This window comes from Balaenoptera physalus (genome assembly GCF_965194825.1).
Source record: "Balaenoptera physalus genome assembly, chromosome: 12".
In the NCBI taxonomy this organism is placed as follows: domain Eukaryota; kingdom Metazoa; phylum Chordata; class Mammalia; order Artiodactyla; family Balaenopteridae; genus Balaenoptera; species Balaenoptera physalus.
This window is the reverse complement of record NC_138897.1, coordinates 62591142-62618538: the sequence shown is the minus strand read 5'-3', so window position 1 is coordinate 62618538 and position 27397 is coordinate 62591142. Positions and strand designations below refer to the sequence as shown.

The 27397-nt window shown below is 35.5% G+C and overlaps 1 protein-coding gene across 6 annotated transcripts in view; it reads left to right on the top strand.

The window, feature by feature from the left end:
• DLGAP1 (DLG associated protein 1) overlaps positions 1-27397 on the top strand; it is an 850590-nt gene that overhangs the window by 108107 nt on the left and 715086 nt on the right. For 4 of the 6 annotated variants that reach the window (XM_082418633.1, XM_082418637.1, XM_082418635.1 and 1 more), the window contains exon 1: positions 1342-10354. The gene's annotated coding sequence lies outside the window, so the exon portion shown is untranslated. Of the gene's footprint in view, positions 1-1341; positions 10355-27397 lie in introns of those variants that run through there. The other 2 variants (XM_082418629.1, XM_082418618.1) reach the window with 2 other exon arrangements.

Here is a 27397-nt window from a genome sequence, read left to right as displayed (position 1 = left end):
AGAGGTAGTGGGGAGTCACACACAGAGAATCACCTGTAAAGAAGCATCAAGTCAGATAAGAATAAAGGCTTAGACATTCCCCAAAAATACTGCCGTGAGTATATGTTTCCAGGGGGGAGGGTGTACAGAATTAAGGGTGGTGGTAGAGGGGGGAGGGGGATGCTGGCTTTTCTTCATTCGAATGGAAACACTTATGGAAAAGACAAGATGACAGGTGTGGATAAGTGGATGAGAGCTTGTTTGGCTGCTAGGACAGGGAGGACGTGCCAGGCGTCAGGAGCTGCCTTATAAAACAGGAATCGCAGGACATTTATCTTTGTTGAAGGAAAGCCACGCCGTGGCCTGTGCGCATGTGTATCCTTACAGCAAGTGGAACTGTGACTTTCACTTAGCAGGTGCTGAGTAAATGTCATTAGCTTGATCAATAGAACTTTAAAAAGGCAGAGGGGATGCTTTTCTAAGCCATGGTGAGAGAAAGCAGTGCTGTGAAACTGCAAACTTTGCACAAACACGGGGTGCTGAGGAAAGGGAGAGATTTGGGAGCATTTTTCACCAAAGGCCAGAATTCTTGGCATGTATAATAAAATGGGCCTGTCATGTGACAGATATGTCACCAAATGCAAGTTTGTGTGCCCAGCACACAGTGAAGCCAAGTAATGCCAAAACGTTGGAGTTTGGAGCAGAGAAAGGTTTATTGCAGGGCCATGCAAGGAGACTGGTGGCTCGCGCCCCACAAACCCCGAACTCCTGGAAGGGTTTCAGCAAAGCATTTTTAAAGGCCAGGAGAGGGAGGGGCGTGGTTGGTTGTTGCAAATTTCTTGGTGTTGGAATCCTTTGTCCTTGCAGCTGTCCAGGTAGGTCAGGTCACAATGTTCTTGTAAATCTCCAAGACAAATGTTATTCTCTGTTTTGCAACCTTTTATCTCTGTATGAATGGAAAAGTGTTATACCTTTAAAGGTCAGAGCCTTGAGAATGGGCTATCCTGCATATTTCAGGCTATAGGCAACTTTCTTAACTCCAAGCAGAAGCAATAGAATACAAAGGTTAAAGTAAAAGAAACAGATCCAATATGGAGGCAGGTTTGTTTCTCCCTATTACATATAGAATCTAGAAGCCTGAAAGTTCCTTTCTTTGAGGTTGCAGGAAAGAACAAAATCAGGGAAGAAAGAAATTTGGCATGAGATAGGGAGGTGTATCCTCATTTTGATGAAGTTGGCAAATGCCTCTGAGTGATTAAATCAATGGTTTGGTGTTATCGCAGGAGTTGTGCAAACTTTTCTAGAAACTACTGTGAATATTTTTCTTCAATGAGGATCTTACTCTATGACTCATTTCAGTAACTCATAGTTTTATTCCACATTTGTAAATTAAGTTTGGCCGGGCAATCTGTATGATTCTCATGGCAAAACTACACATTTGCATTTAAATGTATCAAATATGCCAAAACAGACTTCTAACTAAAGAAGGATCATTAGTTTTACATTTTAGCATAGTTCAAACAAAATGTATATAACAAACAAAATAAATTTGAACCCGGTATGACTTAAATTCATGGTTCTATTTGTGCATCAAATCTAGGTTATTCATGATGAAACACTAATATTTTGATGAGTGATTAGGTACTCAGACTTATCTTTATTCAAAAGGAGTCAGAATAAACCGAAGTAGAAGTCTATGGTTTTAGATATTGATTTTTTTCTGTTTATTTTCATATGCTGTAGATTTAAAAGTATTTTATTATGCTGTGTGTATATATGTGTGTTTTCAGGTTAGAAACAAAAGTCTATTCACCTAAGAGAATGAACTAAGAATTGAGCACGTGTAATAAAATTGTTTATCTCAGAGCTGCTAAGAACTTACAAACGTGACCCTGTAATAAATAAGTATAGCTATTTTTGTAAGTTCTTACAAACCAGAAAACTCCTCCCGCAAAGATGTCAGGCTTAATTTTCTGCTCTATGGAGCACAGCTAGTAGGATAGCAAAACCCAGTGACATTTTCCACAGTGTGAGTTGCCAACCACTAGTAGCCTGTGGCAGTGTTTAAATCTACAGCAAACAAGCTAACAATTGGTGTTATGTAATAACACCAATTATGGATTATGTAATTCTTAAGATTCCTTTCTGTGGTGTTTACATCACTGTCAGAATCATAAAGGCAGAACTAGGGACTTTCTACTAAGGTAGCATTTTCTTACACCCATGAGTCCATATAATCTTTACGCTTCTCTGCAGGTTTTTTTGGGTTAACCTCTGCATCTTTTGCTAAACTCCTAATGAAATGGACTATATTTGAGTGCGCTCCCTTACGTGTGTGTTAGGGCTGTGATTTCAGTGGTCATTATTTTTGCAGAATGGCCTATATTAATTCCAAAGTCTCCTGGGGAGCATTAATTAGTAAGATAATAACATGCTGCTACCTGGGTTCTAATAAATGCTTCAGCAATTAGATCCAGCCTGCAAATTGAAACGTTGGTAATAGCAGTAGGAAGAGTTGAATTCAGAGGAACTGAGAAACGATTTATTGTATGAATAGAGCAGAGCGAAAGTCAAAAGAGGAGCATTACAATATAATGGACCAAAATATCTGTAGGTTATGAAACACTGTCAAAGTTCTAGGGGAAATAAGATTATCTAAATGGTCCTATTACAGTTCCTTTTTTTCCCCTGGATCTGTAAATGACATTTTATGAATAGACAGTAATACTTCAATTACCTGACAATGGTGTTGAACAGAAGGGTGATAAATGAGTAAAATTTCTAGATAATGGGAACACATCCCAACTGCCAGATTGAGTTTATTTTATTATTTTGCTTTTTATAATTGAATATGTATGGTATGTGTTTCCTGGTCATCTCTTAGAAGATATTGCTCATAATTGAAATTTTTCTTTTTGCCTTAAGTGTTTACCTTATGGAATTTAGAAAAAAAAATATTGGTACCCAGCTGTGTTCAACACACTGTGTTATAGGCCTTGTGAGTAGTATAGAGGCTAATAGAGACCCTGAACATCTCACGTGCTATTGGTAGAAATCAGTACTTGGGCAACTAGTCCTCACATTTCATATGTCAAGTACGTAGTTAGTTATATTGTAATACTCTGTCGTCCAGGACAGAATGTGAAATCCTGAAGGAAAGGGACTGTATATTATTCATTTTTTTAAAGTATAACTTTCAGAGAAAAAATCATGGAGGACTGCAGTTTAAGAGATTTCAAAGTAATGTTAGTTGAGTGGAGTTGGTGGAGATGGAAAATTCTAGAAATTTTACAATTATTGAGGGAAAATGTGATTATACTTACTTTTCATGTTGAGGAAAATTGAAATACGCTGTTTTGTATTAATACCTTTATATAGCTAGAAGTATTTTGTTTAGAAAAATATAATGCCTTATTTCATTTTATAATGCCTCATTTTAAACTGGTTTTTTCTTAAACAATCAGATTTGGTACACATAAGTTAACATATTTTTCTAAGATGTCCCAGAGAGCTGAACTGTACAGTATCCAATAACATTTCCCTCCATTTTTTGAGAAGAAATAAACACTTTGAACAGATGGGATAATCAGCTTTTATTGTAAAAGCCAGGATATTATCTCTTCTCACTCTACAGAGTAATGAACAGACAGCTAAAGCATCCATTTTCATCAAAGGAGTTGGACAGTAAAAACTGTTCTTTCCTTTTTTATGTTATATGATGGAGAAATGCATTCTCAGAAATTAATACTTGGTTTTAATTGCATCCCTTGGAAAGCTGTCTGATAAGGTGGAATATTGAACTGTGAAAATGAAGACAAGAGGATTCATTCAAGAAAAAAATCTTTTCTCTTAATTTCCACTGATTTATAACCTATATACAATATAGCACATGAATCTTAAATGTACAGCTTAATGAAAATGAGGGGTGAATACACCTGTATAACCCCTACTCATAGGAAGATACAGAATAATATCAGCCCAAAGAACTCCCTTGTTGCGCTTCCTAATTAATACCTCCCACAGGTAACCACTATGATGCATTTTTTTTTTTACTATAAATTAGTGTTATTAGTTTCTTGAGTTTTATATAAATGGAATAATAGATTATGTTCTCTTGATTTTTTTTTTAATCCATATTATCTGTAGGATTGATTGATCCATGTTGTAGGCAACAGTTCATCCTTCTTTGTGGCTATAGAGCAGTCAATTTTATAAATATAGCATAATTTATTAACTGATTCTATTATTGATGGACATTGCCTTATTGCTGGGTTTTGGCTTTTATGAATAAAACAGCTATTATGATTCTGGTACGTGTCATTTGGTGCATATACCTACTCATCCCCTTGGCTATATCCCTGGAGTGCAATGTTGGTCAAAAGCTCTGTATTTGTTCAGCTTTAGCCCCACAATCTTTCAAGATGATTGAACCAATTTACACCTGGACCAGTCACGTATGAATTGCATTTCCTCTGTATCTTTGTCAACACTTTGTATTGTTTTTTGTAATTTTAGCCATTTTTTTCCTAAAAGCTATCTTGTTTTACTTTTCATGTTAGTCTACAATCCATCTGGAATTATTGTTATGTTTTGCATACAGTGTGAGAAAGTAGTCAAGACTCATTGTTTTCCACATGCATTTTCAATTTATCAAGCACCATTTATTGAAAAGAACTAATTCATTGTTTTCCCTACTTATTGAGATGGCATGTTTGTCATAAACTAGGTGGCGATGCATGTGGGTTCTTCACTCTTTGTTCTGTTTTATAGGTTACTAGCATAAAACTATTTCTAACACCATTTAATTTACTGTAGAGATGCCCTCATTTCATGTGGTATTGCTCAATTTCATTTTTCTTCTTAATGTCCTATGAAGAGTTTCTTTTGGCATAGTTGGATTTTTCCATTATATATCTTGCTTCAACTCAATTGTTTTCATACTCAATTTTGTTCATTTCTTTCATCTATTATTTTTGAATTTAGTTTGCTATTCATTTCCAAGTACTTTTGAAATCTGTTTAAACTTTCATTTTGAAGTAAGTTGAGTTGCAAAACATTTGCAAGACTGTGACAAAGAGATCCGATAAACTCATCGCCCAGCTTTGCTAAATGTGGACATCTTATGTAACTGTAGTACAATTATAAAATCATGAAATTAATATTAGCTATAAAAATTGGTACCATTTATAAACCTTCTTTAAATTTTGCCAATTGTGCCACAAATATTTTTTTTCCTAGTTCAGGATCAAATCCAGGATGACACATTGTATTTAGTTGTCATGTTTTTTTTTTTTTTGGTGCAGAAAAATGCTATTTATTTATTTATTTTTTAACATCTTTATTGTAGTATAATTGCTTTACAATGTTGTGTTACTTTCTGCTGTATAATAAAGTGAATCAGCTATATGTATACATATATCCCCATATCCTCTCCCTCTTGTGTCTCCCTCCCACCCTCCCTCTCCCACCTCTCTAGGTGGTCACAAAGCACCGAGCTGATCTCCCTGTGCTATGCAATGCTTCCTACTAGCTATCTGTTTTACATTTGGTAGTGTATATATGTCCATGCCACTCTCTCACTTCATCCCAGCTTACCCTTCCCGCCCTGTGTCCTCAAGTCCATTCTCTGCATCTGTGTCTTTATCCCTGTCCTGCCCCTAGGTTCTTCAGAACCTTTTTTTTTTTCCTTAGATTCCATATATGTGTGTTAGCATACGGTATTTGTTTTTCTGACTTCACTCTGTGTGACAGACTCTAGGTCCATCCACCTCACTGTAAATAACTCAATTATGTTTCTTTTTATGTCTGAGTAATATTACATTGTATATATGTGCCACGTCTTCTTTATCCATTCATCTGTCGATGGACACTTAGGTTGCTTCCGTGTCCTGGCTATTGTAAATAGTGCTGTAGTGAACATTGTGGTACATGACTCATTTTGAATTATGGTTTTCTCAGGGTATATGCCCAGTAGTGGGATTGCTGGGTCATATGGCAGTTCTATTTTTAGTTTTTTTAAGGACCCTCCATACTGTTCTCCATAGTGGCTGTATCAATTTACATTCCCACCAGCAGTGCAAGAGGGTTCCCTTTTCTCCACACCCTCTCCAGCATTTTTTGTTTGTTTGTTTGTTTTTTGGTTTTTTTTGTTTATTTTTTATTTATTTTTTCTTATTAATCATCCATTTTATACACATCAGTACATGTCAATCCCAGTCTCCCAATTCATCACACCACAATCCAGCATTTATTGTTTGTAGACTTTTTGATGATGGCCATTCTGACCGGTATGAGGTAATACTTCATTGTGGTTTTGATTTGTATTTCTCTAATGATTAGTGATGTTGATCATCCTTTCATGTGTTTGTTGGCAATCTGTATATCTTCTTTGGAGAAATGTCTGTTTAGGTCTTCTGCCCATTTTTGGATTGGGTTGTTTGGTTTTTTGATATTGAGCTGCCTGAGCTGCTTGTATATTTTGGAGATTAATCCTTTGTCAGTTGCTTTGTTTGCAAATATTTTCTCCCATTCTGAGGATTCTTTTCGTCTTGTTTATGGTTTCCTTTGCTGTGCAGAAGCTTTTAAGTTTCATTAGGTCCCATTTGTTTATTTTTGTTTTCTTTCCATTTCTCTAGGAGGTGGGTCAAAAAGGATCTTGCTGTGATTTATGTCATAGAGTGTTCTGCCTATGTTTTCCTCTAAGAGTTGTATAGTGTCTGGCCTTAGGTCTTTAATCCATTGTCATGTCTCTTTATTCTCCTTTCACTTGAGGAACATCTTTAGACTTTGTCTTCATGACCTTGACAATTTTGAAGAGTGCTGGCCAGTTAATTTGGGGAATGTCCCTCAATTTGGATTTGTCTGATGTTTCTTCATGATTAAATTCGGATTATTCATTCTTGGCAAGAATACCCCAGAGGCAATGATGTGACCTCAGTGAGTCATATAAGGAGGTAAACGATGTTGACACACCTCATTTCTGGTGTTGTTAAGTTTGATCATTTGATTGAAGTGGAGTCTGTCAGTTTTCTCCACTTTAAATTTATGGGGTTTTTTTTCCTTTGTAGTTAGTAAGTATCTTGTGGGAAGACAGTCTGAGAATACGCAAGTATCCTGTTTTCTCATATACCTCTGCCCGCTAATTTTATCCTCCGTCACTGATTCATGCCTCTGCAACAGTTATTATGGTGCTGGTTGTGAGATGGTGATTTTCCCTTTGCCTCATTCCTTCTGTATTTATTAATTTGATTTCTACTCTAAGGATGAGCTATCTCATCCTTATTTATTCATTCAACCACTTATCTGTAGTATGAACTCAAGCATATTTGTTTTATTCCATGAGATAAAATTCATTATTATTATCTGGTCATCGGGAGCGCCTTCAGGCTGGCTCCTCAGTCCTTTTGACTTGCCATCAAAGTTTGAGCACTTGCTTACTTTCTGGCCCCAAAAGATGGGGCTCATCTTGCCCCATCCCCTCACCATGCTCATCTCTGCCTCGTTCCTGAGAGCAACCATTCCTCCCAGGATTTTTCGTTCCTTTTATTGAAGAAGGATATTTGGAAACCAAGTTCTGGGTGCTAGGTGTGTTCATTGAACTTCTACAGTTGCTTCTAGGTTCTCTCTCATCTGACAGAGCTAGGACATAGGTGTATATATACAAACACACACACATCTATATCTATTTTACATCTATTTGTGTATATACACACACACATATAATCATGAGTTTATATTGATGCATCTGATTCCAGTCCGTCATCACAGGGTTCATTCAAGTCAACTTCCTTCTATTTCTAGTAACTTTAGCGCTGAGAAACCTCACTCTTATTATCATCAATGTATTTAAATTATTTACTCAATCTGGAAAATGCACATAGTTTCACAATTGCAATTTTATACCTCTGTAAAAATATCTTTAACTACAGTACAATATGTGTACAGTTCTTTTTGTCTTTAGCCTTAAAGTATGCAATCAAAACACTGTTTCTGAAGGTTACTTAGGTTAGCTCTGTTCTTTCCTGTCCTCTTCAGTGTGGGTTATGTTATTTATTTATAATGCAATGTCTATGGAAAGTGTTCATTTCTGAGTATTAATTTCATATTCTGTTGCCTTAAAAAAAACTCTTTTGTTGTTTGAGGTACTGTTTTTATTGATTCTTTAGAATTTTCCATTTTCCACTTTAGCGTCCACAAGTAGGAATAGTTCTACCTCTTACTTATTCTATAATTGATTTATTTCTTCTGATTGCATTTGCTAATAAAGTGAATAATAATGGAGATACTGGACCCCTTCCCCTTGTTCCTGATCTGAGTAGAAGTGCTTCTAGTGTTTTCCCATTAAGTAAGATATTGGTTTTAGGATTGAGGAATATAAATATTTTTCATGTTAAGAAAGTGTCCTTTCTTTTGTTTTCTTGAGGGTTTTTATGATGAGTGAATGTTGAAATTTTTTTTAGGCTTTTCAGCATGTATGGTAATATATATGGTTTATGATATTAATAGATTTTCTAATATGAACCAACCTTGCATTTCTGGAATAAGTCCTACTTGATTGTGTGTGATGTTGTATTTTGTTTGCTAAAATTTCTTTAGTACTTTTGTGTTGATATTCATAGACAACTATGGTCTGTAATTTCTTTTTTTGAACAAAGTTTTTTAGGTTTAGGTATCAACATTATACTGGCTTAAGAAGAAACAGAGGTTTTTCTATCACTTACAGTTTATAGTGGAACTAAGGGACAGGACCCCATAATCAAACCCATGGGTATTTCTATTGTAAATTGTAAGAATATTCATATTAAGCGTCATAAATAATGATGATAAGTGGCCTCACATCAGTTCAGGTCAGATCAGGTTTTCCTGACAAATAAGACACAAGAAAATCTTATCTTCAAGAGATTTTTTGGGAGTTTGATATTGTCAGTAAGGGGTTTATTTATTATTCCATAATAATAAAAATATTTAAATTTTTATATAAAATGTATATTGCATTATTTAATAAGAAAATTGTTTACAAACTATTAAAACCTTGACCAGTTTATGCTATCTTAGGAAAATAAACAAGATTTAGTATTGTGTTATATATCTAGAAAAAAGCTAACCATAGGAAAATAGTCTAGAAGAAAATGCACCATATTAGTAGCAATGACTATGATGTGGTGGTTTAAATATTTTTATAAATATTTTATAAATTTTATATTTTAAATATTTTTATTTTATACTCTGCAGATTTTTAATGAAGATAGTAATTTTACAATGAAAATAATTTTTTTGTCAAATCGACTTTAGTACATAGTCTTCATTGTTCTGTAAGTTTGACTATAAGCAATTTGAAAAAGTCGCCTTTTGTTATCTTTTCATGGTGGTAAATTCCACTCTAAATCAGGTCCTTCATGATAGAGAGGGAGAGAAATTTCTTTGAATATTGTTTTAATGTGTTTGTTTCATGTGCTGAATTTTACTGGCTAATTTCATTCTCAGTCTGTCTCCTAAAACATTATAAATAAACTTGGGATGAGTTTATAAAAAACAGTTTTATATTAAACCAGTAGAGTTTAATCTGGCATATTGTCTGGTTTGCTGTGGAGAGCATCAAGATATAACAAATAGTCCCTCAAATATGAAAGAGTTCAGATGCAACAAGAACTTTGAAGAGCAGACATCTTTTAAGTGCTAACGCTACTTTCCTGTAGTCTAACTTTAGCAAATTGCTAATTCCTGAATCTGTCTCCTTATTTATAAAACAGAAGGAAGAACACCTCATCTGAGGATGAAGTGAGGTCATTTCTATAAAGCACCAGCCCAGTGCTTTATATTATGTGCTCACTAAATGGACATCCTATCTTCCTAAGTTTTAACCAAGAACAGCAAAGAAAGAGGGAAAGAATAAAATACCTACTCTTCATCAAGCACTGTTAAAAGCACTTTATTTGTATTAATTTCATTATTCTTTTCATAGCCCTCTGTGGAGGGCACACATAGCTTCCCAAAGAGGCAGGGTAGGTGGCTGGGCTGTGATGTCAAGTCTGTTCCTCTGACCCAAAGCCCACACTCTTGATGACGAGACAATCCTGCCTCTGAACTATTAATGTAAAAATGAGAGTAAGGCTGCTATTCGTGTGGTTTAGTATGTATAAGTAATATTGGAAAAGTAACTCTGAAGCTCAGTTAACAGATTGGTATTTCTTTTTTGTCCCCTTCTGTGTTTCAGCACACAGTGAATGGTGCTTTTGAGCGCCTTCTGTGATTACCATTCACACCTTTTCTGGGGACACTTTCTTAAAAGAACCAGCAAGCATCCAGTTTACTGAGATATAATCCCAGATTCATGGAGTTGTTGCAGACTGGATACCTCTTGTCTCACTGAGACTGGGTAAGCGTTTAAAAATTCATTTACTGTTATGGATGATGTTGGGTGTGATGACCTCTTCTGAAATCTTTCTGCTTTGATATAAATCGGAAAGTTTCAATAACTAGACACATGGTGGAGGGAAAAAGTAGGCTACTGTAAAAAGGCATTGGTATTTGATTGATGCATTTATTATTATATAAACATATGCTGATGTATTTGAAGATATTTTTATTACTTAATGTGAAGTATGATGTGTTAACATTGCAAGGGGAATTTCACGACAAGCATTCTTTTAAAATATAACTGCAGACCGGTTTTATGAAACCTGTAATTGCTACAGTCTATGTTGTTTCTACTGCTATAAAATCGATAACTAAATTGGAGAGGCTATCTCCTTGAAATTGGTTATGATGAAAATGTACCTACTATGATTATCATCTATGCAAATCCTGCCCTGACTGTGAGCTTTCCTTACCTGTACTTGTAGTGCGTATAATTTTACTTCTGCGTACCTTTTCCTCAACGTTAACATTTTCTGTTCCAATATACTAAATTGCCAGTCAGTCCATTTGGGGTTAATCATCGAAACAGAATTGAGGCTGGGAAAAGGTAGTGAAATCGAAGCAGATGGCAGAATAGGAGTAGTTGCTGCAGGGAGTTTGGGGGAGATGAAGAAGATGAGCAAGGTGACTCTGCATCACTTAGAAGGATGTTCCAGTGGCCTCCATAAGGGCAGAAGTGAAGGGATGAAATAAGTGCTTTGGTCATGACATGAAGTTATCTTGGGTGGATAGATGTTGAGAAATAAAGGTCATCCAAAGGTTTTCCTTCTCAAGTTTCCTTCTCAAGAGTTATTCTGCATCTCAAGTACCTGAGATTCAATGTGGGTCAGTACCTCTGAGACTGAAATAGAAAGATATTTACATGAACTAGACATATTCATGTGCCATGTGTAAAAACTTTTCATTTATTTCGTGTACAGTGTAGGGAAGGGATATCAAGAAAGTTTCCCAGTGAACAAAGCCTGGGAAATGGAAATTAGTAAGCCTGAAGGTGTGAAAATGCCCCTGGTGATAGCACAGTGGCTGAGAACATGGGCTTTGGGGAACAGATCAGTTTCTCTGATTTGAATCCTGATTCTGCCACCTTTTGGCAACCACTCCTATGGTAGTTGTGAAAATTAAATAAACTAAATTACAAATTAGCACACAGTAAGTGTTCAAAAATGGGTATGATTATGTTAGGTGATAGTGCACGTATTTGTAAGGACTTTTTTTGTTTGGTAAGGACTTTTACAGTTTCACCAATTCTTGATCTTAATACCGTTTTCTCTATGAGGACTTAAATTTCTCATCTGTATACCCTCCTACTATGTTGAATTTTCCTTAATCTCACCTAGCCAGCACAGTTAGGAAGACATTACTACATTTTTCAAGACGAGATTGTTGGCTTTCAAATCTGGCATATATTATATTTCTCAAGATCATTGGTATTTTAAATTTTATGATACTAAATCTGCCACTTTCTAGCATCTTAATATAGGGTAAATTATCTAACTTTTCTAAATAGTCTCATCTTTGAAATGAGAACAGTAGAATATCTATGAGAGTTTTTGTGCAGAATAAATAATGTAAGATACAGTGCATGACACAGAAGTACTCGATACACATGGCTACTGTGACTGTTACTACCATTATTGTAATTATTCTTCTTAAACTCATTTACGAATGATGTGATTGCTGATGTTGTCAGTCTTTAATTTGTGGAACTCGAAGCAGGAAATTCTACAGTTTTTTCATTTTTATAAATTATTATACATGAAAAATCTTACACCACTTTTACACTTTTGAAAACATTATTCACCATCATCATTTTGTACCCTCTAAATACAGTATATTTCGTTTAAACACAAATCTCATTTCATGATGCTACTAAATTATCTCTAAGAACAACTGCTTTTAAAACTCCCCAAACTTGTTTCTTTCTAGAGGGAATTATAAAACTTCCATTTTACATTTTTCACATTTTTATGATTCTTAATATCAGAGTTTGGCTGTTTCACCCTTAACTTTAGACTGCTGACCCAACCTCCTAAGTCTGTAAAAATCGTAAAATAAATACTAGGTAATCAGGATACTCTTTACTACTTACTCCATCCAGCCGTTATAACTTTGTACTCTGTCTTATCTCCGTGGTTCTGAATGCTTAGAACTTGATTCCATAATTCAGCCTTAATGTTCAGCTCTGACTCAGATTATATTTGCCCCAGTGCAGTACTGGGTTTGAAATAACCAGTGAATTTTAGGAAACTGAAAAATGTGCCTCCGTCTTTCATATTAAGATCTGATATTGACCACGCAAAGCTGTGTACCAGGCCTCCTGATAATGTTCTTATGAACTGTTGTAAATAATAAAATAAAAAAATTTTTTTTTAGTTTTTCTCCATTTTATTTATTTTTCTGGTTTATTTCCAAAATGTTTTTAAGTAAGTTGTGTGAGCAAGTAGGAATAAGAATATATCAAATGTTTCAATATGTAGCTAAAGACTTATGGCATATGTAGGATTAACCAATAAAGTAAATTTTCAATAGAGCTAGTTTATTTTTTTATGTAATCTGGGCCTCAACCAGATTTTTGACAATAACAGTGTAATTATTTCACTAAAGCTTTTATAAGTAAGTAGATCATAAGATCTTTCAGAGTGGGCAGCAAGGTAACATTAGACCATTTGAATACATTTTATAACTTTTTTATTTGCCACTTAAAGTATCTGGATAAACAAAAGGACTTATGCAATTATATATAAAAGTTAGAAACTGTTTTTATTGAAAAGACAGCAGAATTTTAAAACCACTTAGTCTTAGTGGTATAAAATATTTCCTTCCTAATTTTTAAAATTCACGATCTTTGAGAGCATTTATCCAAAAATTTAGCATTATTTTCTACTTATATCTTTGAACATAATTCTTATAGTTCAAAAACAAGAAATTTAAAGAATTCTCATTGCCTACCATTAAATTCCAAACATCATCAAGTGCAGGGTATTTGTTTTAGGTGATCTCAGTGTTACTGGTAACGCTCAGTGTTTCTAGAAAGACTCCACTGCCAAATTAGGTGATCAGAGAAGACTGTCACTTTTGGAGTGTTGTTCATTCCCAGGTGTTTAGTCTTGCCTTTCATTTTATCATGTTTTCCACTTCACTATTCTATCAAAGACTTTTTGAGGAAAAAAGCATCTTCCCAAGTAAGGTCTACAATAATTTCTCTTGCGTTTGATGTCTAACAGAAATAAGCAATGTCAAATACATCATTACCACTTCCTTAAAGTTTCTGGATAATCTGTCCTATTTCTCATATAGTTTCTGAGGACTGTTTCGATTGTTTCCTGGGAAGGGCAGGGGTGGAAGTAGGGGATTTTTGTAGAATGGGGAAAGTATAAGGAGAAACTTGGGATGTCTGAGTACATAATCCTAGTGCATCCCAGGACAGTTCCTGAGAAGAAAAATCCTGTTACTTCTCCAATGTTCTGAAGGAAATGAAACATTTGGTATTGATATTGGTGGTTAATGAAAATTTAAGGCCAACTTTAATTGATATGACCTCTCATTAAGTCAGTACTTAGCCATATTTATATTGTTTACTACAGTATTCACTGATAACCCAGATGTCTCATTTCATTAATTTAAATTGGGTTGGGAAATCTGCAGAGTCAAAAAGCACTTAATACTTAAGATTTTTTTTTCCCAAAGGGTATAATGTATTATTAGTACTTAGTCTAAGTTTGTATTTATTTTTATTTCTACTTTATAAGAAAACTGGTACTTTTCCCCTTATGCACATTTGCCTTATTGGTTTTACTTATATAGCCTCATTCTGAAAGTATATGGATAATAGCAGTAATTCATGATTCTTGGTATGAATTGTAAGGAAAGAGCATAGAGTTTCATACCGATCTGGAATTATTGATAAACAGATTATATTTATGAAACATTTAAGTTCACCTTAGTTCTTAAATAGTATCAAAACTCCAGTTGTTTTTACATTATAGAGATTTTTCTAAATAAGTCATTTCATATGTAACTTCTTCAGGTTCAGTTTTATAATATGATTTTAAGAAGATCGTGATCTAGTGAATTTTCCTTTTATATTGTTTGTAAAAGTCAATTTTATCTAGGAATGGCAAAATGTTTATTTCTTGGCAAATTTGCTAAAAGAGATCTACTCAGGTGTATTGAAAATTTGACTGTATAATTAAGAAGTCAGGATGGTTGTCAGGCAAAGAATAAAGTGGGTCCACAAATACCTTCCAGCTTTTTATATTTGCCCTGAAACTAAATCTGTGTGAGGGAAAGACCACTGGACATGAAGTCAGAAGACCAGGTTGTTTACTGTGATTTTAGGCCACTCACTTTCTTGGCCTCTTAAGATTTAGTTTATTTTTTTCTTAACAAACAAACAAACACATTTCTTTGGGTTATTGGGGAATTAAATGAGCTAATATTTGTGAAAGTGTTTTTGAACTTTAAGGCTCTATAAAAATGGTGCCTGTGAATGTTGCAGTTACCAGTGGTGTAATATGAAAACTTTTATCATAAATAGTTTAAAGAGTCTAAATGTGAAATTCTGTTAAATCTTTTAATTTAAAGAATTTCAAAAGGTAAGCATTTTCGATGGGTTTGACATCGCACTTACTGTTACATGTCTCTTTTCATTTAGCACGTGATGATTTCTGTTTCTTTCATTGATTGAACATGTACATTCAGAGTAAATGGTATATATTGACATTTAATATTTTATTTTTGTTACATATTAAACCCTTGTTGGATTATTCAGAAGATTCAGAGAATCTGTCATTGGTGTCAGAGAAATGTTAAGCAAGGAATAATAAAGATTGTATAAATTTAGCAGTTCTGATGAAGTAAATTAAATTTATTTATGTTCCATAATATAAATTGGGAACTGGAGTGAAATATAGGTCCTTTTCTGATCATATTATATGTGATAAGGAAAGACAGGTAATTTATAAGAAGCATAAATTTGCCTCTATGAACTATGTGTCTAGATACCAAGTAGATAGATTTTCCGGTGTAGGTGAAAACTTGGTCCTGACTTACTAAGGTAGATGACATAGGAATTGATGGGGGTGGAGTCAAAACGCAGTTTTGTCTAAGTCCAAAGTCAGGACTCAGCACCTAGCTACACCTTCTTCATGTATATTATAAAAGAAATCATTGATCTGCAGTGTGATACGTATAGCTGATTCACTTTGTTGTACAGCAGAAACTAACAAAACATTGTAAAGCAACTATATCCCAATTAAAAAAAAAAAAGACTATTTTGTCCCCTTCAGTTGCACACAGAGTCTCAGTGCTATATAAACTGTGAAAGTGCTTATACTAAGTTGTTTTAAAGGAAATTTTTAATACATGAGCAAGAAAGATATTTTTGAAGCTCTTCTACTAATTTTGGACCATTTACATCTAATAAATGACCCTTTTAATGTCCTGATAGGTACCTTCGTGACCTGTAGAATGATTCATAGATGACTACATAGGGGAAACAGTTTATTTGCATAGTCTTATTCTAAGAAATAAGTAGCTCCCTGCTCTAGGTTCATTTAACATTTTATTTATTCAACTTCTGTCCTACTTATCATCTTGTCCTGCAAAGAATGCACACTTGGCAGTTGACCCTTTCATCATGAGCTCCTAGAGAGAACAGTCTGTGATCTATTCATCGTGGTGTTCTTGCTCCCAGCCAGAGTTCCTGACAAATAATAGGCACTCAATAAATATTTAGGAAATGAAAGCTGGATAAAAATAATCAAGTACACACCCGGGGTCCTATAACAAGTCGCTGTTGTAATTGATTGTGAAAGTCTTGTTTTTTTATTTCATGTACTAACACATTCTGTGACTCATTTATTTATTCAAGAAGCATTTATTAGATATATACTGTGTGCCCAGCCCTTCTCTGGATACCAAGGATACATCAATAAGCAAAATAGATGAAAAGCCTGACCCTCAAATGTTAATATAGAAGTCAATGTGAAATAGAGTGGATGTTATTCTTTGAATTAGCCATTGACCTGACCCCTTACATGAGCAAAGAGGAGATCAGATGTCATAGGATCATTTTGTTATAAGGAACAGAATCCCTTTCTAGCTAACTTAGATGGAGGGGATTTACTGGGGTGACACACGAGGAGTATGTTATGTAGGTTTGCTGTGTAAGTTCAGCCTGGCCTGCAGGCAGCCGTTACTTTCTTGAGCTGACAGTCTTTGTGGGTCTCATGGCCTCTCCTCTTCCGTTCTTCCTTTAAATCTACTTCATTGTCATCTTTCTACCTTCAGACCTGCTCCTTCCACACTTGCCCGTGGCCAGCACACTGGCCCCCAAAGTGTACTTTACACAGACTTTCCAGAGCAGCTGTCCAGAGCTGAGTCCATCTCTGTGGACCAGATTCCATTTCTGGAGTGGATCTGATTGGTCCACCTTGATCAGTTATTCATTTAAACCCAATAAGCAGTAGTTAGAAGAATGGAGTTACCTGGTGCATATATAAGCTCCCTCTACGCCAGAGGGCAGCAAAAGGACCCAAAAATGGGATGTGCGTACAAGCTGGCTTCTGTATAGTAATAGGCGAGTCCCACTGTGTTAATAGTGATTATAGGTGGATTGGCATTTATGGTTTATTTTGGTGCTTCTTATGCGATAAATAGAAAGCATATATTCTGATACATCACTTTGTGCCCAAAGTAGCAGTGGCAACCAACCAATAGTCTTATATTTCTACATTATAAAAATGTCACAGATGATTCATGGCATATATTTAATATGCATACTTTAAATGCCTGAATGTGATAAATTATTGGTAGGATTTTTAATTTAAAGGTTCAGTGGAGTTCACACTTTTTCTAACACCATAGCGTTTCAGTTCCGTGACGTTGCTGATAGTCTCCTTTCAAATACATCTTGCACCAAAAATCTAGTATATTTGGTTCTTGACAACTTCAAGCAGGATATGGGTGATTTTTACTTTTCTTCCATTCTCAGGTTTAGTATGTAAGCTTTGATGTCCAGACCTGGAGTTGGCCACATCCCTTAGCAAAAGGACCTTATTTCTTCCAGGCAGTGCCTCCTTACCTTTCCTTCCTTTACCAGAGCCATGCCAAACTCTAGGACGTCCCATTTCAGTCCCAATCATCTGAATTTTCAACTAACATATAAACCCATGAATCCAAGTCCAACTAAAACAAGCTTAAGGGACCGTTTAATGAGGCTGCTTGGCTTTTTGAACTATTGAATTATGTATTCAGTAGTGTTTATTACTTTTATTGTGCAGAGCTCTGAGTTCAATGCTGGGGACCTAGCAGTGATCCTTGTTCTTTTTCTCCTGCAGTGGGTGGTGGTGTGGGCAGTAGGGCAGGATAAAAAGCAACTTTCTTATTTGATACATTTTTGCCATTTAGTTGGATATTCCTGCTTGTTCTTTGAGATGACTTTAAAGCCCACCATGTAAGAATAACTGCTTCTACTCTGGACTTTCTCACCCATAAGAAATTCGCCCCTATTCGGATAATTGTTTACTGCCCAGTTAACTGTCTTTTGAGGAATTAACTGTTTACTGCATTATTGTATCATCCTGTAGCCATTTGGTCTACAAGGCATAAAGAGGTTCTTGAACCAATTTGTTTTCAATAGTATTAGAGTCTTCATACATCTGTTGCATTAAATAATATACTAATTTGCACTCAGTTTTAATACTTGTTCAAAGTCTAATGTAAACACTATTGAGCTTTTAAAGTTCCTCGTGGGGCTTTCTTCACTGATTTTTCCCGCAGATTTGGAGTACCGCTATAATATATTGCTACTGCCGTATTTCCTATAGTTTAGGTAAAGTCAAAACTCAAAGGAATATATTGCTTCTATTTAAAAGTCTGGATTTTTATCTTAAGAATGCTAAGACAGAGGTGGGCCTGAAAGTGAGAAATGGTATTAGTGACTGTAGTTTCAAACTCTTCCCACCCTCCCTAAGGAGACAGAAACTTTCTGCTCTGTCCTGCATCTAATATTCCTACAGAACTGACCCCTCTATTGAATGCGGTTTGAAGCTCACCTGTTTGACTTGAGGCTGTGAAGACACATCTCTAAACTCAGGCTGGGACCTTTTTTTTTTTTTTTTTTATTTTAAACAAACTCTTTTGCAAACTGAGGTCCAGAAACTTTCAGTCATCATTAGAGCTGGTGGACTCATTTGCTACATACAGTAACAGGGAGATGCTTCTGCAACAAGCAAATTAGGCCAGGAAATCCTTGGTATTTCTCAGGTTTCATGTTATCCAATCAAGAACTTGTTACCCATTTCTTTCTTTCTTTCTTTCTTTTTTTTTTTAAATTTATTTATTTTTGGCTGCGCATGGGCTTTCTCTAGTTGCGGCTACTCTTCGTTGCAGTGCACAGGCTTCTCATTGTGGTGGCTTCTGTTGTTGCAGAGCACGGGCTCTAGGCGCATGGGCTCAGTAGTTGTGGCGCACGGGCTTAGTTGCTCTGCGGCATATGGGATCTTCTTGGACCAGGGCTTGAACCCGTGTCCCCTGCATTGGCAGGTGGATTCTTAACCACTGTGCCACCAGGGAAGTCCTACCCCATTTCTTCGGATCATCTTGTATACAAATGGCATTAAACATAAAATGTCAATTGATACTTAAATTGTCACAGAGGCTGAGATATGAAATGAACTGAAGTGGGGAGCTTTTCACCCATCTATTCATTCAGTTAAGTGTTCAGTTGGAAATGCATTTTGAGAGCCTTTCTTACATGAGTGGAACTGATGTGGGGATTCAAAGGAAATGCTTATTGTTGTTTTAATCTGAGGATGTGGTCAGTTACAAATATGACCACACATTTCTCGCTCCTGGGATTGATGGTGAAGTTACAGATGTTCCCATCTAAAAGTAGTTTGCTTTGGTCAATGGGACATTAGCAAAAGTGATGCAAACAGTCTTGAAAAGTGCTTGCATGGTGCAGCTTGCCCTCTTGATGCTTTTTGTACCTGGTGTCCGTGGGAAGCAGCACAGGGCAGCTTGTTAGATGATTAGAAGCACATGCTGCCAGAGCCCTGAGTGAGGACGTGTAGGCCCCGCAGGCCCAGCTGACACTCAAACTGATCTCAGATGCGTGAGCTGACCTAGCTGAGATCAATGGAACCTGACCCAGAACAGAATTTTGAGCTAAATAAATGGTGGGTGTATTCACACATTGGATCTGGGGGTGGTTTATTAAACAGCAAGGGTTAACTGACCCAGGATGGAAAGTAATACACCTTTAAGACAGTTACACTGGAAGGCGGGGGTAACTTACAACTAAATATTCTCAAGCTTAGATTACCAGAATTTGCAGGCAAGAGAAACTTTTATAAAGATGGCAGAAGTTGGGGAAGAAGAGTTTAGTTTTAAGGTCAACTTTAAAATCTAAGTAGGCTTTGGGTAAATATAAGTAAGCAGAAAGGACAGTATACATGAGGAGACAACAGCTGGGAGGACAGAAGGAAACATGGGACTTGAATGTAAAATCTTACTTTTCAGTCAACTTGATGGAATATATCCAATGACGTCATACCTCTATGAAAGTACTAGCTTTACCTCGAACCCAGGCCATTTGAGGCGACCGCCCCGGAAACAAATCTGAAATATTCTAATGTTTCTGTCCCTTATATTCATCTGTTATGCCTCTAGCTTTAAGTTCAGGTCAGAAGAAGAGTTGAATTGGGTTGAGAAATTTGGGTGAGGCCTAAAAAATGTGCTTTTGGAAAAGGAAGTACTTCTTCTTTTTACTAAATTAATCTCTCCAGTCATGTAAATATGCTTTATTTTGCTAACTTTACAAATTAGGGATCAGAAGTTTGTTAAAAAGCATTCTATTTACTCTTTTTTAGTTCTTCTATCTCACCGTGCACAAAATATCGTTCCTCTCCATTTGAAATGATAAACCCATAATTTTGCTTTTAGATGTATGACAAGATTGTGCCAAATTGAGAGTTGTTATAACTAATTACTAATCATGGTGTGTCTAATCAAAATTGTCATAATATATCTTGTTAATGGTACATGTATATGAGCTGAAATTTCAATTAATATGCTTTCTATCTCTACTGAATTCACAATATGCTATATAACACTATTTCTCCTTCAGATCATGGTCAAAGAACCCTTCCTCAAAGAGAGCTTATTTATAAATTCAGTCTATTTCAGTTTTACTAGGGTTTCATAGAGCTGAGCTCATTTTCTTTACGGGACTTCTTTCAGTCTTTGTTTGCACTTTGATTGAATGAAGTCTGTCATCTTCACTGAATGGTAAGCTCCTTAAGAGCAATGACCAAATGTCTTTAGAATTACTGTTTTGTTCTTGGCATGGAGCTCAGTGGCTGGCATCTAATAGGCACTGAACAAATATTTGTTGAAAGAATGTATTAATGAAGAGATAGCTCTTTTACTCTATGAGGTCTCAGTTTCAATGCTAACAATAGAAAGGTGAGGTGAATTTATTCCAGTCAGAGACAACAGCTGAGGTCCTAAATGGAAAAGAGTTTCGTAGACTCAAGAAACAGAAAGAGCAGGTGAAACCAAAGCTGGGTGGTCCACAGGGAGAGATGGCTTCAGAGAGGGAGTCAGGGCACCAATCAGATGGGGACTTCTAGGTCATGGTAAGAGCTTGGGTTTTGTTTTAAGTGCAGTGGGAGAAATTGTAGGATTTAAAACAGGGTAGTGATGTCGTGTATGCTGAGAAACCCTTGCTACTGTGCAGAGAATGGGCAGGAGTGGGAGCTTAGGAGGTAGGTCAGAAGCTCTAAAGTAGTGAGGATTTTGAACTCTGTTTCATGCTGAGGGTATGGAGAAAAGTAGATGAATTTGTGATATTTTCTGAAGCATCATTAGGATGTGCTTGACAGATAAAGAGGAATTGCAATATTTCCCACGTTTCTGTCCTCACTGATCAAGTGTCTGGTGTTTCATTCACTGACGTGCAGAAAGCCTATGGATGGGGTGCAGGTGCATTGGTAGAGGGGTGGAGAAAACACAGTCTTGTGAGTGAAAAGATGGAAATCAGCATACCATGCAGGCACTAATCAAAAGAAAGCTAAGATGGCTTTATTACTGTCAAACAAGGAGATTTTAGAGCTAGAAATATCAATATTACCAGGGGAAATAGGGATATTTCACAGTGATTAAGAGGTCAGTTCATCAAGGGTCCTAAATGTGTCTGCACCTGATAACAGAACCTCGCATCACAAGAAGCAAAGTTTAATGGAACCAAAAGGAGAAATAGACAAGTGCACAACCATAGTTGGATATTTTAACACTCTGCTGTCTGTAACTGATGAAACAGGTGGAGGAGGTGGGTAAGGTGTAGAAAATCAGAACAAAACTACCATGGTACATGACCTGCTTGAATATTTCACACAGCAGCAGAGAATATACACCCAGAACATTCACTGGGAGAGATCATATGCTGGGCTATAAAACAAGTCTCAAGAAATTAAAGAGGATTGAAGTCGTCTAGCAAAGGATGGTCTCTGAACACAAAGGAATTAAACTGGATCTTAGTAAGACTATCTTAAAATTTGGTAAATATTTGGAGATCAAACAACACTTATAAATAATCCATATTTCAAAGATGAAATCATAAGGGGAATTAGAAAATATTTTGAACTGACTGAGAATGAAATCATTTCAGATCAAAATGGGTAAGATGCAGCTAAGCAATAATTAGAAGGAATTGTTTCTGTATTAAGTCCTTATATTAGAAAAGAAGTATCAAATTAATGGGCTAAGCTAGTGCCTAATGAGACTATAGAAATATGATACAATTAAACCCAAAGCGAGCAGAAGCAAACATAAATCAAGGAGCATAAATCAAGAACTTAGTGAAATAGAAAAAAAAAAAACCAAAACACAAAAAGGCAGGTTTTTAAAAATATTAGTGAAACTGGCAAATCTTTAGCCAGACTGACCAGAAAACAGAGAATAAGCAAGTTAATATTAGGAAAGACAGATAATGTAAAACAACTGAGTTTCATGCCAAGGATGAGGTTTATTTAACATTCAGAAGTCAATGTAATTCATCATATTAACAATTGTAAAAATATGACTCATATGATTATCTCAGTAAATGCAAAAAAATTATTTAACAGAATCCATAATAAAACTTGCAGCAGATAAAAGGGAAATTCTTCAGCCTGATAAAGGACATCAGATTTAACAACTATTTTTCATTGTTAAATCAGAAACAAGGCAAAGCTGTTTACTCTCACAACTTTTATTTAACGTTTTACTTGAGGTCCCTGGCAGTACAATAAAGCAAAAAAAAAAAAAGGCATGTACATTGAAAATGAAGAAGTAAAACTGTTTTAATCAGAGATGAAGTGATAGTCTTTTTAGAAAACCTTTTAATATGTGCCAAAAAAGCTTTAGAACTAATAGACGAGTTCTGCAAGTTTGCAGGACACAAAAAAATCAATTGTATTTTTCTATACTAACAACAAACAATTGGAAATTGAAATTTAAAAAATGTAATTTATAGTAGCGTAAGAATATTAAATATTTAGGAATAAATTTAACACAATATATTCAGGATCTGTAGACTGAAAAGTTCAAAATACAGTTGAGAGAAATTGAAAAAACAAAATAAATGGAGCGACATCCCCTGTTCATAGATTAGAAAACTCAATATTGTTAAACTTTCATTATCTCCAAAGTGTTCTGTAATTTCAATGTAAGCCCAGTGAAAATCCCATAAAACATCTTAGTAGATTGACCAGTTGATTAAACAATGTACAGGAAATTTTAAAAAAAAGACTAGCCAAGACAAACTTTTAGTAAAAACGTAGTTGCAGAACTTGTATTACTTGATTTCATGCCTTACTATATGCTACAGGAGTACGTTATATACTACAGAGGTACATCATATACTACCGGGGTACATGATATACTACAGGCGTACATCATGTACTACAGGGGTACGTCATGTACTACAGGGGTACAGCATGTACTACAGGGGTACATTATGTACTACAGGGGTACATCAGTTACTCCAGGGGTACATCAGGTACTCCAGGGGTACATCATGTACTACAGGGGTACATCATGTACTGCAGGGGTACATTATATACTACAGTAGTCAAGACACTGTGGTGTTCAAGTAAGGATATTTTTATAGATCAATGAAAAAAATAGAAAGTCTACAAATATGATGAATTGATTTTTGACAAAGAAGCCAAAATAATTCAATACAGAAATGCTAGTTTCTTCAACAAATGATGTTAGAACAATTAGATATCCACACAGGAAAAAAATAAACCTCAACCATCACCTCACATCCTACACAGAAATTGATTCAAACTGGACGATAGACCTATGAACTGCATATAGACCTAAAAATCGTAAAATGTAGGGGAAAAACAGGAGATTATCTTTGTGACTTTGAGTGAGGCAAAAAGCACAAGTCATAAAAGGAAAACAAATTAATAAATTGGACTCTTAAAAATTAAAATATATTGCTTACAATATATTTGTGAATATACTGTATCACAGTACACTACTTAGAAAATTAAAAGACAAGCCGCAGACTGGGAGAATATATTTGTAAAATATAGACAAAGATAACCTGATTTTTTTAATGCATAGGTTATTTGAGTAGATACTTCACCATGGAAGATAAAGAAATAGCAAATAAGCACATGAATAGATGCTCAACATCATTAGTAATCAGCGAAACACAAATGAAAATCACAATGATACACCCTTTCATTCCTGCTAGGATAGCTAAAGTGAAAACAGAATAACAAATGCTGGCAAGGATGCAAGGCAACTAGAAATATCATCCATCACTGGTAGAAATGCATAATGATACAGCTTGTTTGGAAGACATTATCACTGTATGTGTGCAGTTGATGAATTTTATTGTATGTAAAAATATATGTATTATATAATCAGTAAATTATGAATATTATTATATTTCAGTAAAGTGCATAAGGAAATGTTTATTCTACAGAGACCATAAGCGTAATCCAGTATAATTACAACTTGAGTAATTTCTAAATCTATTACTGGATCACTATATTGAACCCAAAATTCCAGAATTTAAAAGCTCTTGATTACCTAAAACTTTGAAGAATGAAAAATATTGGCCAAATAGAATTGCTTATAACAACGTTGGACTGCATACATAAAGAAAATATTCATGAAAAATTGTTTCATAGAGTACACGTAATGCCTGGTTACATCCTCATTTTATTACGTAATACCTAGAATCGAGGAGTGTCGTCAGTGGTAAAACATAGAATGTTCTTGCACTAGTTTCTAAATTACCTTTATTGTTTTCAATCATCGATCTGAATTGGTTTAGTATTTTCCCCAGATGATCTATTGGTCTGCTCTGGCTTTTCTCGGGGTGTTCGAAAGCTGTCTCCAGTGTCTATGTGGATAGACACTGTTTAGGAATCACTAGTGACCTTGGAGGCTGATTTTAAAGAGAGTGTGGTCTGTGGGGTGGAGGCTACTTGAATTTGGAAGTTGCTAGAGATAAACTCTCAAGTACTATGCACAGCAGCTCTGCTATTTTCCACCATAATTAAAAGTTCAGTGACAAATCGTCCTCAACCCCAGATTGGAGCTACTGAGTGCTTTGCTCTAGCTGCCTATCCTTTTCAATGACTGAGTGCTTTCAATGACCATGACACCCAGTGACTGGTCAAATGTTCATGATTATCCATCATAATACTTATAATTATGTAATATTTTGTATGGCTAACACAGATCGATCCTGTGTAAATTATTTCCACCATTTTATCTTAATATTCATCTCGTGTTTATAAATTTAGAGTGGTTATAAATGCTGACAGCACTGAAGAATCTAGGTTCTGCATATTGAAAATAGCATTTTTCTGTATTTGACTGCATAGTACTCAAACTAAGAGATGAGAAAAAGGTATTGATGACACTGCTTTTTAAAACGTTTTTCTTTTCCGACCGATGACAAAATAAAAAACTTTTTTTTCAATTGTGTCTAGTGCTATTTATTCAAAAAGATCTACTTTTCCATCCTGAAATTCTAGAAGTAAAAGTGTTAGAAAGGTTATTTTAATGTTAGCACCCAGAAAGGCTTCATTAAATTTCATCACGCATAAGAGATACAAAGATGGCAATGGTCCTGGGTATGTTTTCACTTCCTTTAAGCAACATATGAGAATTATAAGTTAGTCTTTTTCAGTCTTACGGGTTTGTTTGTTTGTTTGCAGTTGTTACGTGCATGTGTGTGTGTGTGTGTGTGTGTGTGTAAAATTGTAATTAGGGTTTCCACCACAGATTTAATGAAAGCTTGGAAAGGGCAACTTTAATCCATTATAAACGAGAGCAAGAATGAATTAAAATCATAGCTTTGGATCGTGTTGACAGGAGAGACAATGGGGGGACTTCGGCCCATTGAGTGTACAGTCCCCCATTTGAAAGGTTTCCTGTTGGTTTTATGTATTTGCCTCCTACTCAGTTTTGCTACTGCTTTGGCTAAGAATGTACTGTGGCGGGGGGTGGGGGGGTTGTTGAAGAGAACAAGAGAATTACAGCTCTTTAGACTGTGACAGAATATACCATTTATTGAGCTAAAATTAAAAAATATATATATTTAATTCAACGAACCTTTAAAACATACAACCAGTTTAGCTGATCAGCTTGAATGCATCTAGGAAGAAAAACAGAGTTCATCAAATAGGCATAGTCTTCTATATTTGGAGTTGTTATGGTCACTTCCCCCAGCGCACCAGCTAAGATGACGCCAATAGCTGTAAAATCGTGAGAGGAACAAACGGTAGAGATGTGAGCAATTATACAGTATCTCACTCTGTTTTTCTCATAACCGCCTCCTTTCAATAGCATGCTGTGTTTACGGGGAAATAACCCTAGGACCTCCTACTTTGTTTCCATAATATTTTTGAAAGTGATTCTTCTGGAATTTAATTAACACTTGATACTGAAATTCTTATGAGGAAGTGTTAATGGCAAAGACAAGGTTGAAGGGAGAAGAGAGAGGAGACCAGTGATGGGTCACATTCCCTCTGGGAGTGGGAGGGCTGAGATCTGAGAAAGGTGGATGGAATGGCCTCAGGATTGAAGAGGAAAAAGGCAAAGATGTAAGTCAAGGAGTGGGAGTTCCTCCAAGTCCTGCCAAGTTCTGTTTCCAAAGTTCAATTGTTATTTCCTACTCAGAAAATTTCAATATACATAGACCAAATGGAGATTTAAGGTCACAAACGGCCGATCAGTCTCCTCTCTCATCAACTTTTCCTTATGTTAATCCTGTCCCTTGAAATGCTGTATCCTCCATGCACCCAAGAAGATTTGAGCCTTTTCAAGAATATCTTTCCCTACCTTGTATTCCTGTTGTACCCAGTTGAAATGTTTCCACCTTTCATAATATTCTGTAACTCCCTGCAACAGTTAATTTCTCTTTTGGAACCTTCCTTCTGGTTTGTTAATGTACCTATAGTAGAGCTTGTTTCGTGTACTAGGTTCATCCATTTTGGTCACCAAACCGGACTATGCACTGCTTTGTCTTTTTGTCTTCACATTCTTAGCATTTGTTGTGTAGCATGATTAGATACCCACTAAATGTTTAAATTTGAATATATAGAAGAAAATAATTTAAGATGTATGTTTAGAAAATCACAAAAAAGCATTAAGGCTACATAAGATACTGTTACTGTTCTTTGCTGTTCTAAGATGATACATATATAATTCTTAAAACTTTTATGACAGATGCAAGTTTTGGTAAGACAAGCAGAGCTAGGAATTTTGGGAAAAAAACCTCAAAAGACTCATATATGTCTCGAGATGAAAAATTCTAAGTTACATTAATCAGAAGTCCTGTGAAATATTTTTGATATGAATAATAACAAACATAAGATACTTCAAGACTTAAATATAAAAGATTATCTTCAGGGTGATGTTCTTATTTAGGCAGGTAAATATACTTTTTAAAATCATGGAAATGTGGTCCCTTAAGCTGGCA